Below are 12,688 nucleotides of genomic sequence, written 5' to 3' on the forward strand. Positions count from 1 at the left end.
GTCAACAGATCGATCCAATGTCCTTGTGTAAGTTTTAGAGCCTCCCAGCCCTAAACCCTAACGTCTTCCTGGTCCAGAGAACGAGCTACCAAGCCCTCTCTGACCTAGTCCGGAGAATGAGCTGCCGAGCCCTCTCCGACTTTGTCCGGTTCAGAGAACAAGCTACCGAGCCCTCTCTGACATAGTCCGGAGAACGAGCTGCCGAGCCCTCTCCGACTTCGTCCGGTCCAGAGAACGAGCTACCGAGCCCTCTCTGACATAGTCCGGAGAACGAGCTGCCGAGCCCTCTCTGACTTTGCGTGCCAAGTATCCGTACTTGGACTTTTCCTCTCCTCATGATCATCCTTGATCATCAATCAGTCTGAGTTTAATTAATATCTGATACAAACTTAAATCAGTGTCAACATCAAAACAACAGCCAGGTCAGACTGTATCAACAGGTGAGACGTGGCAGGTCCAACCAGCGAGCTCCACGTGGCGACGCCGCGATAGGATGAAAATTGCCTCCCGGGTGCCCGGACCATCTTTCTCCAGGGACCATCTTTCCTGCAAGACAAGGTTAGTCCGAGGCAAATAGATAATGAATTTCCTGCAAAACAAAGTGTTAGCACAGTTTATAAGTTTAACATAAAAAGTATGACTTAGATTCCGTCTTTCCGAGACCGGAATCTAGTCACGATCTCGACTTAGATATCCAAAATAGATCTAAGCCGGATCGACGCCTAATGTTCCCTTCCCGGGAACGCGTCCTCACAGTCACTCCCTTCCAGTGATTTACCTTCACTCACCTGTCAGACGTCCGGTCAGTCCTTCGACCCGCTTGGACTTCTCGCCAAGCGTCCGGTCAACCCATCGACCCGCTTGGACTTCTCGCCAGCTATCCGGTCAGCTCATCGACCTAGCTGGACTTCTCACCAAGCGTTCGGTCAGCCCGTCAACCCGCTTGGACTTCATGCCAGACATTCGGTCAGCCCGTCGACCTATCTGGACTTAGCCTGCACACTCGGTCAGAGTGTTAGATCACGACAAACCTAATTTAAACTGATTTGTCATTCATCAAAACCTGAGTTAAACCGTTAGTGCTAACCTCACCATGCAATCTCCCCCTTTTTGATGGAATGACAACCTAGTTAAGTTAGTGAAAATTATGCGAGTAAAAACCAGCATGATTTTTAAGGTTTAAGTTAGTTTTTAACTTTGACATTTTGTTTCTCTAACTTACCACCTATCCCTCCCCCTTTGGCATTCATCAAACAAGGACATAAGTCAAACACTCAAAAATACATAATACAGAATGATGTCAAGTTAACTTGGGGGAGTATAAACTTTTGAAGATTTGTTTAATGCATTAGCTTTAGCTTTTAGAAAATAGCTAAGTTTTGAAAAAGTAGCAAGATAATTTAGTGATGAGTATATTTTGAGTAAATTTTAAAGATAATTTTTGCAAAATAAATTTAATTTTCATGAATGAAATTGCAAACTCAAAGAGAATTTTCTAATCAGAAATTTGAAAAACTAATTTTCAAGTATAAGTTTCAAATTTTAAGATCAAGTTTTAAATTTTCAAAATACATTTAAACCTGAGTTTTCAAGACCAAAATTTCAAAATCAAGGTTTAAATTTTCAAAATAAGTTTCAACTTTGAAACAATGAGTTTTCAGAATCAGAATTTTAAAATTAAGTTTTTAAAAAATTTACTTTTCAAAACTAATTAAGACTAAGTTTGCAAAAGATTCATTTTTTTTTTAACTTGGATTAATAAATCCAATTTAAAAGCTTAGTTTTATAAAAACTGGTTTTCAAAAATAGGTTTATTAAAAAATTTGAAACATAAGTTTTCCAAATTAAAGATTTCAAAATTAAGTTTGAAAAATCTATTTTTCAATACTGACTAAGTTTATAAAAACTTCAAATTTGAAAACTAAAATTTAATCTTAAAAGAAATTTAGAAAAGATATTATGTTTAAGGTGGAGAAAATAATTTTGGTGCTAAGTGTTGATTTAATCCTCCCCCTAAACTTGATATTTAAAATAAAGCTTTTGAAAATATTTGCTAAGAATATAAGATTTTCAATTTTTTTTTTTTGATAAATTGAGGTGGAATTTTCTAAAGAGATTTTAAAGAAAAGACTAATACTTAAGGAGATTAAAAAATAAACCTCCCCCTGAATTTGATACTCCTTTAATTTATTACTCTTCCTTAATTTATTAATCTTCCTAATTTTATTATCCCCTTAATATAATGCTAAGGTTTGGGTGTGTTAAATTTTAAAGCCCTAATACATTTTTCTACCTAAGTGTTTAAGGGGATTTAGTAACACATAATTAAATTTTAATGATTAATAATTAATTTTAGATTCAGGCGTTTAAGCTTTAGTTTAAGGTTTGTTGGTTGCTACTCGGAAAACCTAGAGGTTCCACTGTACAAAAATTTTGTACAAAGGTCTGAACTTTTTCCTAGCTACCATGTGTTCTTTTAAATTAGATTTTGGATCGCCTGCGAAACTTAACACGTTTGATCCAAAACTTAATCTATTTGTTCTTTTAGGTTTTGACTTGGATCTCCTGCGGAACTTAACACGTTCGACCCAAGTCACCTTAAGTTATTAATTCCATTAAATATTAATTTCCATAATTGGTTCCCAGTACTGACGTGGCGAGGCACATGACCTTCTTGGATATGGGAGCAACCACCACCGACTAGACAAAACCTTTTATGGAAAGCTAATATTTAATTTCCTAAAATAACTTTAGGTTAACCGAAAAGAACAATCAAATCACAAGGAAAAGAAAAACAAAAGAACACTATATCGAAAACAAATTCGAAACTCTAGAATCGTATGCCTCTTGTATTTAGTATTATTTCCAAAAATAACTAATATGATGCGGAAAGAAAAAATACTAGTTATACATTTTAGAAAAACCTCTTGATCTTCTACCGTATTCCTCTTCTAACCTCGGATGTTGTGTGGGCAATGATCTTCCAATATGAGAAACCACCAAACACCTTCTTCTTCCTTGCAAGTTTCGGCCATCAAAACTTCTCCTAGGATGAAGAGGTTCGGCCACCACCATCATGCTCCAAGGGATGCTAGAAAAGAGGCTTCTTTTCTCTCCTTCTTCTCCTTCTTAGATCCGGCCACACAAAGGAGAGGAGAGGAAAGAAAGGGCCGGCCACACCCAAGGAAGAAAAGAGGGAGAAAAATAATAGAGTTCTTAGCCTTGAAGCCTCCTCTACCCCCTCTTTTATAATCCTTGGTCTTGGCAAATAAGGAAAATTTAATAAAACCTTCCTTAATTCTTTTGCCATTGAAAAGGAAAATTTATTTAATTAAAAATAATTTTCCTTTTCAATTTTGCAATGGCCGGCCACACCAAGAAATCTCCAAGCAAATAAAATTTTAAACACCAATTAAAACTTCCTTATTTGCTTCCGGAAATTTATAAAAATTTCTCCAATAATTTAATCGCTTCATGATTGGTTTATAAAAAGGAAATTTAATAAATTAAAATCTTTTAAACATGTGGATAAAAAGAAAGTTATCTCTAAAAATTAAAATCTTTTTTAATCTACAAATAAGGAAATATATCAAATATTTTCTCAATCTTTTGTAGAAACTAATAAAAGAGAATTATTAATTTTTAAACTTTCTTTTAAATAATGAACATGGTTAAAAAGGAAAGTTTTCTTAAAATTTAAAATCCTCCTTTAATCAACAAATAAGGAAAGATTTCAAATTTTAAACTCTCTTTTAAACATGTAGATGATTTACAAATAAGGAATGCTTTTACCAAAAATTAAAATCATCCTTTTAAACTACAAATAAGGAAGGAGATTAATCTCTTCTCTTAATCTTTTGTAGAAAACTATAAAAGGAAATTTTTAATTTTTAAACTCTCTTTTAAAATCATGATATCCACATAAGAAATAATTTTAATAAAAATTCTTTTTAATATTCTAGTGGCCGGCCACCTAAGCTTGGGACCCAAGCTTTGGTCGGCCACCTACATGGCTTATCCACTTGGTCTTGGCCGGCCCTAGCTTGGGTTCCAAGCTAGCTTGGCCGACCCCATTGGATGGGTAAGAAGGTGGGTATGCGGTGGGTATAAATCTCTATATACTAGAGGCTACGATAAGGACCGAGAGGAGGAATTGGTTTTGGTCTCCCGATGAAATTAAGCATCCCGTGTTAGCCCCGAACACACAACTTAATTTCATCAATAATAATTCATTCCACTAAAGAACTATTATTGAACTACCGCACCAATCCCAAATTACATTTTGGGCTCCTTCTTATTATGAGTGTGTTAGTCTCCCTGTGTTTAAGATAACAAATGTCCACTAATTAAGTAAGTTACTAACAACTCGCTTAATTAATATCTAGCTCCAAGAGTAGTACCACTCAACTTCATCGTCATGTCGGACTAAGTCCACCTGCAGGGTTTAACATGACAATCCTTATGAGCTCCTCTTGGGGACATTCTCAACCTAGATCACTAGGACACAATTTCCTTCTATAATCAACAACACACACTATAAGTGATATCATTTCCCAACTTATCGGGCTTATTGATTCATCGAACTAAATCTCACCCATTGATAAATTAAAGAAATAAATATCAAATATATGTGCTTGTTATTATATTAGGATTAAGAGCACACACTTCCATAATAACTGAGGTATTTGTTTCTTTATAAAGTCAGTATAAAAGAAACGACCTCTAATAGTCCTACTCAATACACTCTAAGTGTACTAGTGCAATTATATAGTTAAGATAAACTAATACCTAATTACACTACGACCTTCCAATGGTTTGTTCCTTTCCATTATGGTCGTGAGCTACTGTTTATAATTTATAAGGTACTGATAACATGATCCTCTGTGTGTGACACCACACACCATGTTATCTACAATATAAATTAATTGAACAACTTCATTTATCATAAATGTAGACATTTGACCAATGTGATTCTTATTTCTAGATAAATGTTTATACCAAAAGCTAGGCTTTTAGTATACACTCTAACAAGGTTAAGTAAGACAAGATTTTATTAATTAATCGTTATCGCTAATTGGTTAACTTTTACTTAATTCAATAATTTAATACGTGTTTAAAATAATTTAACCTTTGTATAAATTAATTGAATTGGTCAATAAAAGTGTTAGTTATTGATCCGGCGGTAAGAACAGGGACCCCCCCTCTGAGGGAAGTCAACGCCACGTGGAAGTCAAAGGGTCGAACGGCCGACCGGAGAATGTGAGACCGGGAGACCGAATGGGGTCTCATCGGAGTCAAAGGCACCCGGCGAGGAGTTAGGGTTTCGACGCTCATGTTGTACAGGGTCGTATGGCCGAGCGGGTGGCCCGCTCAGCCGAAGGCATAAAGTATCAATACTGCGAAGTCCACAGAGCACTACCGGGAATCTCCCGAGTGTACCAGCACGTACGGCCGGCCGGACGTGTGGGGACTGCCGACCGGCCGGGCACTCGGCAGGGAGTAGATAGAGAAAAGGACAAGGGAACATCTACTGACAGCGGGTATGTTCGATGAGTAGGTCGTACGTAAGATCTTATGACAGAGGGTTCCGTTGTCCCATCAGAAACGTGCTCGGACTGTAGTAGTATGGTGTCAGGTAAGCTTGTCTGACAAGCCCATGCTAAGGTATGGGCTGAGGACACGTACTCACCTCGGTATGTGTGCGTGAGACTCTTCGCAGCTCTATATAAAGGACCTCACACTTCATTGGAGGTACGCATTCTCTGATATTGAGAGCCACTTCTTTGTTGCCCACTTGCCTGACTTGAGCGTCGGAGGGTCGTCGTCGGGAACCCCATCCCGGCCCGACTTCCCTGCAGGTTCGCCGGAGGTCCGTACGACCGGTCGAAGATCTACGTCAGCAGTTGGGAGAGCACCACGTGCCCAGCGTCCATTGGTTCATCGTTCGGACAGGATCAGTTATAATTATTATTTATTTATTTATTTTCTTCCTTTTAAGTAGGATTAATTTTGTTTGAAGTTAGCATAAAGTTAAATTTATTAAACACAGTCAAAAAAGGTTTAATTCAAATCAATTTTAATTCTCAACTAAAGTTAGAATTAAACAATTAAGTTATACATAATTAGGTTTAGATTTAGTTAAATGTAATTTGAATTTAGGGTTTATTAATATATAATTTTATTTTATTTTATCTATAAGTTTGCTTTTTGAATTACAATGACTTTTTAAACTAATTTTTTAAGAAAAACTTAGTTTTTAAGTTAAAAGATTTAAGTTAAAAATAATAATTTTTTTTAAGTAAAAAGCATTTTTTTTAAAATACATTTTAAAAGAGTTTTTAAATATTTTTTAAAAGAATTTTAAATAAATTTTTAAAAGAATTTTTAAAATGAGTTTTAAAAGTTTTTTTTAAAAGAATTTTTAAAAGAATTTTTAAAAGAAGTTTTAAATAATTTTTAAAAGAATTTTAAATAAATTTTTAAAAGAATTTTTAAAATGAGTTTTAAAAGTTTTAAAAATAATTTTTAAAATGATTTTTAAAAGAGTTGTTAAATGATTTTTAAAACAATTTTTAAAAGAGTTTTAAAAGAATTTTAAATAATTTTTTAAAAGACTTTTTAAAATGAGTTTTAAAAGTTTTAAAAATAATTTTTTAAAAGAATTTTAAAATATTTTTTTAAAAAAAATTTAAATAATTTTTAAAACAATATTTAAAAGAGTTTTAAAATAATTTTTAAAAGAATTTTAAATAAATTTTTAAAAGAATTTTTAAAATGAGTTTTAAAAGTTTTTAAAATAATTTTTAAAAGGATTTTTAAAAGAATTTTTAAAATAATTTTTAAAATAGTTTTTAAAAGGATTTTTAAAATGGTTTTTAAAAGTTTTTAAAATAATTTTTAAAAGTTTTTAAAATAATTTTTAAAAGAGTTTTTTTTAATGATTTTTAAAAGAATTTTAAATAATTTTTAAATGAGTTTTTAAATATTTTTTAAAATAATTTTAAATAAATTTTTAAAAGAATTTTTAAAATTAGTTTTAAAAGTTTTTAAAATAAATTTTAAAAGAATATTTAAAATGATTTTTAAATTGTTGTGAAATGATTTTTAAAAGAATTTTACATAAATTTTTAAAATGTTTTTAAACGAATTTTTAAAAGGATTTTTAAAATAGTTTTTAAAATGATTTTTACAAGTTTTTAAAAATATTTTTTAAAATGATTCTTAAAAGTTTTTAAACTAATTTTTAAAAGTTTTTTTAAAATAATTTTTAAACGAATTTTTAAAATATTTTTAAAAATATTTTTTTTTAAAAAAAATTAAAATAATTTTTTGAAGAATTTTTAAAATATATATTTTTAAAAAAATTAAAATAATTTTTAGAAGAAATTTTAAATAATTTTTAAAATAGTTTTTAAAAGGATTTTTAAAAGAATTTTTAAAATAGTTTTTAAAATAGTTTTTGTTAGGTAAAACACTACATTGTTAGGTAAAATATTACAAATAATTTTACTTTTCTAGTCTGCACGCATTCTTGCACTTTTCTTGTCTGTATAAAGCATTGTTAGGTAAAACACTACAAATAATTTTACTTACATTTTTTTCAGTTCTGAGTCTTGAGAGGGTTTTCTCAATATTAGCACATAATCGAAATCTAAGCTTCCTAAGAAACATTCCATTAATCGTTTCCAGTAGTTAGAATCTTGATCGTATGGTGGTGGTTCGTGGGGGTTCCGTCCTTCTAGAAGAGTCATTGAATGCTGAAGATGGAAAACTAAAAAGTGGTGACGGTTCCGGTTCGACCCTGCGGATCGGGTCAACGGGCAACCGACTCGTTGACCCGATTACGGGCTCGGGTCGGGTCCGGGCCAGACCCCGCCCGGGGTCGCGGTTAGGCTTTTGCTCTGGATTCTCATCCCTCGGAACATCCCGCACGTCCTTCTCATCCACCGGTGTACTATTCCATAGGACCTCGTCCCTCGGATGCACCGAGTCCGTCAGCTTCTTTCCCGTGTCATCCTTCTCTTTAGATATGTCTTCCGCTCAGCTTTCTGTGTTCTTAAGCTCCTACACACTTAGACACAAGGAGCAAACACAGCAAAAACCTAACTTAACCTGGTTGATCAGATCAAAACTACTACGAGGTTCCAACAAGATGCTTTAGCTGAAACCTATGGGTATATGCTTTCTAGGGAGATAGAGATCTAGGCTAAGCCCAATCTTTGAAAATACTAGTAAAATTATGAATTTTGGAGAAAATAAAATAATTTATCCTAGAATTTTAAAATCAAACTAATTTTGAAAAAATAATATAATTTTGAAAAATAATAACTTTTGAAAAAGTAACACTATAAAGGGAATGATTTTGAAAATTTTAGAATTTATTCTATTATGCATATACCTAATTATCTTCTAAGTGTACTGAACTCAAATTTAGATAAGAGTTTTGTGAAAATGTTTGCTATTTTTGACTTAGACTTAACATAGCCAAGTACAATATCTCTCCTAGCTACATGATCAGTTCAAATCCTCTGTCCCCAAATTTCTCTGTCCCCTTGCCGATCGGACGGACCAGATTACATCTCAAGACATCATGACATCCTTAAGATGTGTGCAGTATCCTCGTGATGTGCAAGGCATTCTTGAGATGTAATCTGGTCCGTCAGATCGGCAAGGGGACACGGGGACAAAGAAATTTGGGGACAGAGGATTCGAACTCCTACATGATCCCTTACAAAGTGATGCTTAACCTCTATATGTTTAGTCCTTTAGTGGTGTATTGGATTTTTAGTTAGATTGATTGAGCTTATGTTATCAATTGAAATTTTTATATTTTTATATTCTAATTGATAATCTCTTAAGGTATACATCATCCATAATAGTTGAGATGCGCATTCCCCCATGGCTATGTATTATACTTCAATAGTGTATAAAGCAACACAGTGTTGCTTTCTACTATATCAGCTTACTAGGCACTGTCCTAGAAGTTGACATCTTTCACTTGTATTTTTTTTTATCTAGTTTACACCCAGCATAGTCTGAGTTAGAGTATCCAGTTAAGTCAAATGTGCTAGTCTTATGGTACCAAAGTCCTACACTTATAGTCCCCTTAATGTGTATAAGTATCCTTTTTACATTAATTAAGTGTGATTTTTTTGCACAAGATTAGTATCTAGCACACATATCTACTGTAAATAAAATATCAGATCGACTTGCAGTTAGGTAAAGCAGACTTTCTATTGCACTTCTATAATATTTTAAGTCTACTTATTTTCCATCTAAGTCAGAGTCAATTTTAATATTGGTTGTCATTAGGGTATTAATATTTTTAGAATTTTTCATTCCAAATTTCTTAATTAATTCTTTGGTATATTTTGTTTGAAAAACATAAGTTCTCCCTTTTATTTATTTCATTTGTAATCCTAAGAAGAAATTGAGTTCTCCTACTAGGCTCATTCCAAATTCATTTCCATTAATTTAATGAATCTTTTAAAAATTAGTATTTGTTGAGAGATTATGTCGTCTATATAAATTTAAGCTATAAAAAAAATCTAAGGGGCACAAATAAGGTTTGGTCTATTTAGCCTTGGTCAAACCCTTCAAATATTAGGTATGTTGATAATCATTCATACCAAGCCCTAGCTGCTTATTTTAATCCATATAAACTTTCTTTAACCTAAGGACATGGTTTGGGTGGTCTAAATCCTCAAATCCTGGAAGTTGATTTACGTTTAAGTTAGAGTAAAGTTTAATAGTTGGTAAATTAACATTCATTTCAATAATTAACTTCTAGGCTGTGGCAAGGCATTGGGTCTTCTTGAATATTGGAACAACAACCACTTATAGACAAAGCCTTTTAAAGAAATTAAATATTTAATTTTCTTTCTGAGAATCCTTGATCTAAGTAAACAAGTGTTGATCAAGCATAAGTCTTTATCTATCCTAATCTAGGCAAGTATAAAGAAAGAAGTCAATTAAACATCAAACAAATTTATTTAATAATAAGGATGGTCTTTCTATTGGCTCTCCCTAGATCATAACCTCGATAAAGTCTATCAAGGTAATGAATTTGATCCTTGGGGATCTAATATTGATCAAGTCCAACTTGATTAATCAAGTTAGACTTGGGGACTTGTGCTTGGACTACTTTTTATTTGCTCGATTAACAAGAGACAGGTAGGATTTAAATTTACGTTTGACTTTATACCCAAGTTCGAATCGGTTGTATACGACCCTTTGTTTCCCAAAAATTAGGTCAAGGTTCTTGAAACCCAAAGTGAACCATTCCAACGAGTCTCTGAGTTCCTTGACTTGACTTTTCAAGTTAGAATTTTCTTCCTCAAGTTGTTGGACTTGAGTTGAAGTTCCAGCTTGAACTAATTAGGTTAAGGAGCTTGGGTTAGTCACTTCCTTGAGGGTCTTGATCTCCTCTTAGAGTGACTTGACCCAGAGGTTGGATTTAGTCACTTCCAGGGGATTGGAAACCTTCTGAACTGGATACATATCCATGGCTTCATTCGAACTCAGCTTCTGATTCTGTCTCGGACTCAGATTCGATGACTTGCTCTCAGGCCAGAAGTGCGAGGAAGCTTATCTGTTTGAGTTCTTTATTGGAGTGTTCCGATGATGATTCATCCTATGTTACTTGTAGCACCTTCTTCTTTCATTGCTTCTTCGTTTCCTTCTGGTTTGGACAATTTTCCTTGATATGTCTCTTCTTGTTGTAGCCATAGCAGGTGACTTCAGACTTTGTTTTCGAGGGGCTTGGTTGCATCGCCTTTGATTGGATCACCTTCTTAATCTCACGTTTTGTGAAGCCCTTCTTTTTCTTGTATAATTTTTGTACAAGGTTGACGAGCTCGACAGTGATCTCATCATCGTCTTTTGAGTTTAATTCATTTTCGAGCTCGGGTTTGGGTCAACACTTGATTTTTTGTTCCCGTGTTCTGCTTGTACCTGCGACCAAAGTAATACCTTTCTCAGCCAGCAATGCATTAGCCTGTTCATGAAGTTCAAATTCTAAAAATATCTCATCTAATTTAATTAATGAAAGATCCTTAGATACTTTGTAAGCATCTACCATGGATATCCATAAAATATTCTTTGGAAATGCATTAAGTGCGTACCTGATAATGCCATGATTCTCTACCTTTTGGTCGATTGCGTGTAGTCTGTTAAGCAGATCTTAGATTCGAGCATGGAGTTGACTTGTCGACTCACCATCCTACATTTTAATATTGTATAACTTATTTAAAATCAAGTCACGTTTACTTACATTAGTGTCGGAGGTGCCTTCGTATAACTCAATTAGCTTTCCCTATAATTCCTTAGCGTTGTTGAAGGGGTCGACCCGGTTCATCTCTTCTTTGGTTAAGCCACATTGAAGAGTCTAAGTTGCCTTTGCATCTACTTCAATCTTCTTACAGGTTGGTGCGTCCCATTTGTCGCAAGGAATGAGAGCTCCATTTTCGATGGGATATGTGAATGATGTCTGAATGTCTATCTCTAAAGTTGTCGGTCGAACCTCATTTTATAGCCGAGCTAGACCTGATTTAGGTCCACTGATATCGGTATCAATCTTTGGCTCGCCGTTGATCGATTGATCGAACCTTCTGCATCTGCCTAGCTTTCCGTCTAGATGCTATCGTTTTGGATAAAGCCTTTGCTCGATCGACCAATCCCATCGTTCGATCGACCAATCCCGCTATCCTCGCTGGCTTATCTGGTCCGATCAACTCGGTCCGATCAAGTCCCTGCTTATCTACTGTTTGATCGACTGAACCTGAGGTTCGGTCGATCGATCTCTTGGTATAACCCGATCAAGCCACTGCTTATCTGATCTTTTTGCTTGAGGGTTCAATCAACCGATCATGACCGAACAAGACAAAATTTTAACTTGCAAAGTGTTAATATTCTTGCAAAACAAAGTTAGAATAAAAGGCAAATAACATGTAAAGATAATTTTTGGCAGCCTTTGGACTGTCCGGTCCTGACTTTGAGTTTCGTTAAAACTTTAGATTAGAGTGGCGCCTACTATTCCCTCTTCTAGGAACGCATTCTCACCTACTCCTCTTAGGAGATTTTACCTTTTGTTAGACTAGTCCTTCAGACCGTCTAGACTCTTGCTCAGCATATGAGACTTTAGGACTTTTCTGTTGGACTTCAATCCTCGGCCCGCCCAGTCTTTCACTTGATGTCGACGACCCCCAGGATTTTCACTAGGTCATCCAGGATGATTGGCAAATCGGCTATGCTCAGCCAAGAAAATTGGCTGGCTCAGCTATGCTAGAATAAGAAGATTGACTGGCTCTGCTCTACTCAATCAGGAAGACTGGTTGGCTTTGCTCTGTTCAGTTAGGAAGACTGGTTGGCTCTGTTTTGCTCGACCAAGAAGACTAGTTGGATCGACTTAGAAGAGTGATGACTTGGCAAGGAATGTTGATCCGATCGAAACTCTTTAATTTAGGGACAACCGAGTGACTATTTAGTTTGGAGCTACCGGTCGAGATGTCATTTGGAATTTGGTTGGGATGTTGTCCCTTTGAAATGAATCAGCTTTGCCACTGTTTAAAATTTTTTTGTGCTAATCCGATGCCACTTGATGGTAAATGAAGTCAATTGGCTTTGTCCAGCTGATGAATTTTTTCAATGGGGATTGTCGAACGGAATGATCCCATGGCCAAGCAAAGGA

Source organism: Zingiber officinale, chromosome 7B (genome assembly GCF_018446385.1).
Source record: "Zingiber officinale cultivar Zhangliang chromosome 7B, Zo_v1.1, whole genome shotgun sequence".
NCBI classification, from domain to species: domain Eukaryota; kingdom Viridiplantae; phylum Streptophyta; class Magnoliopsida; order Zingiberales; family Zingiberaceae; genus Zingiber; species Zingiber officinale.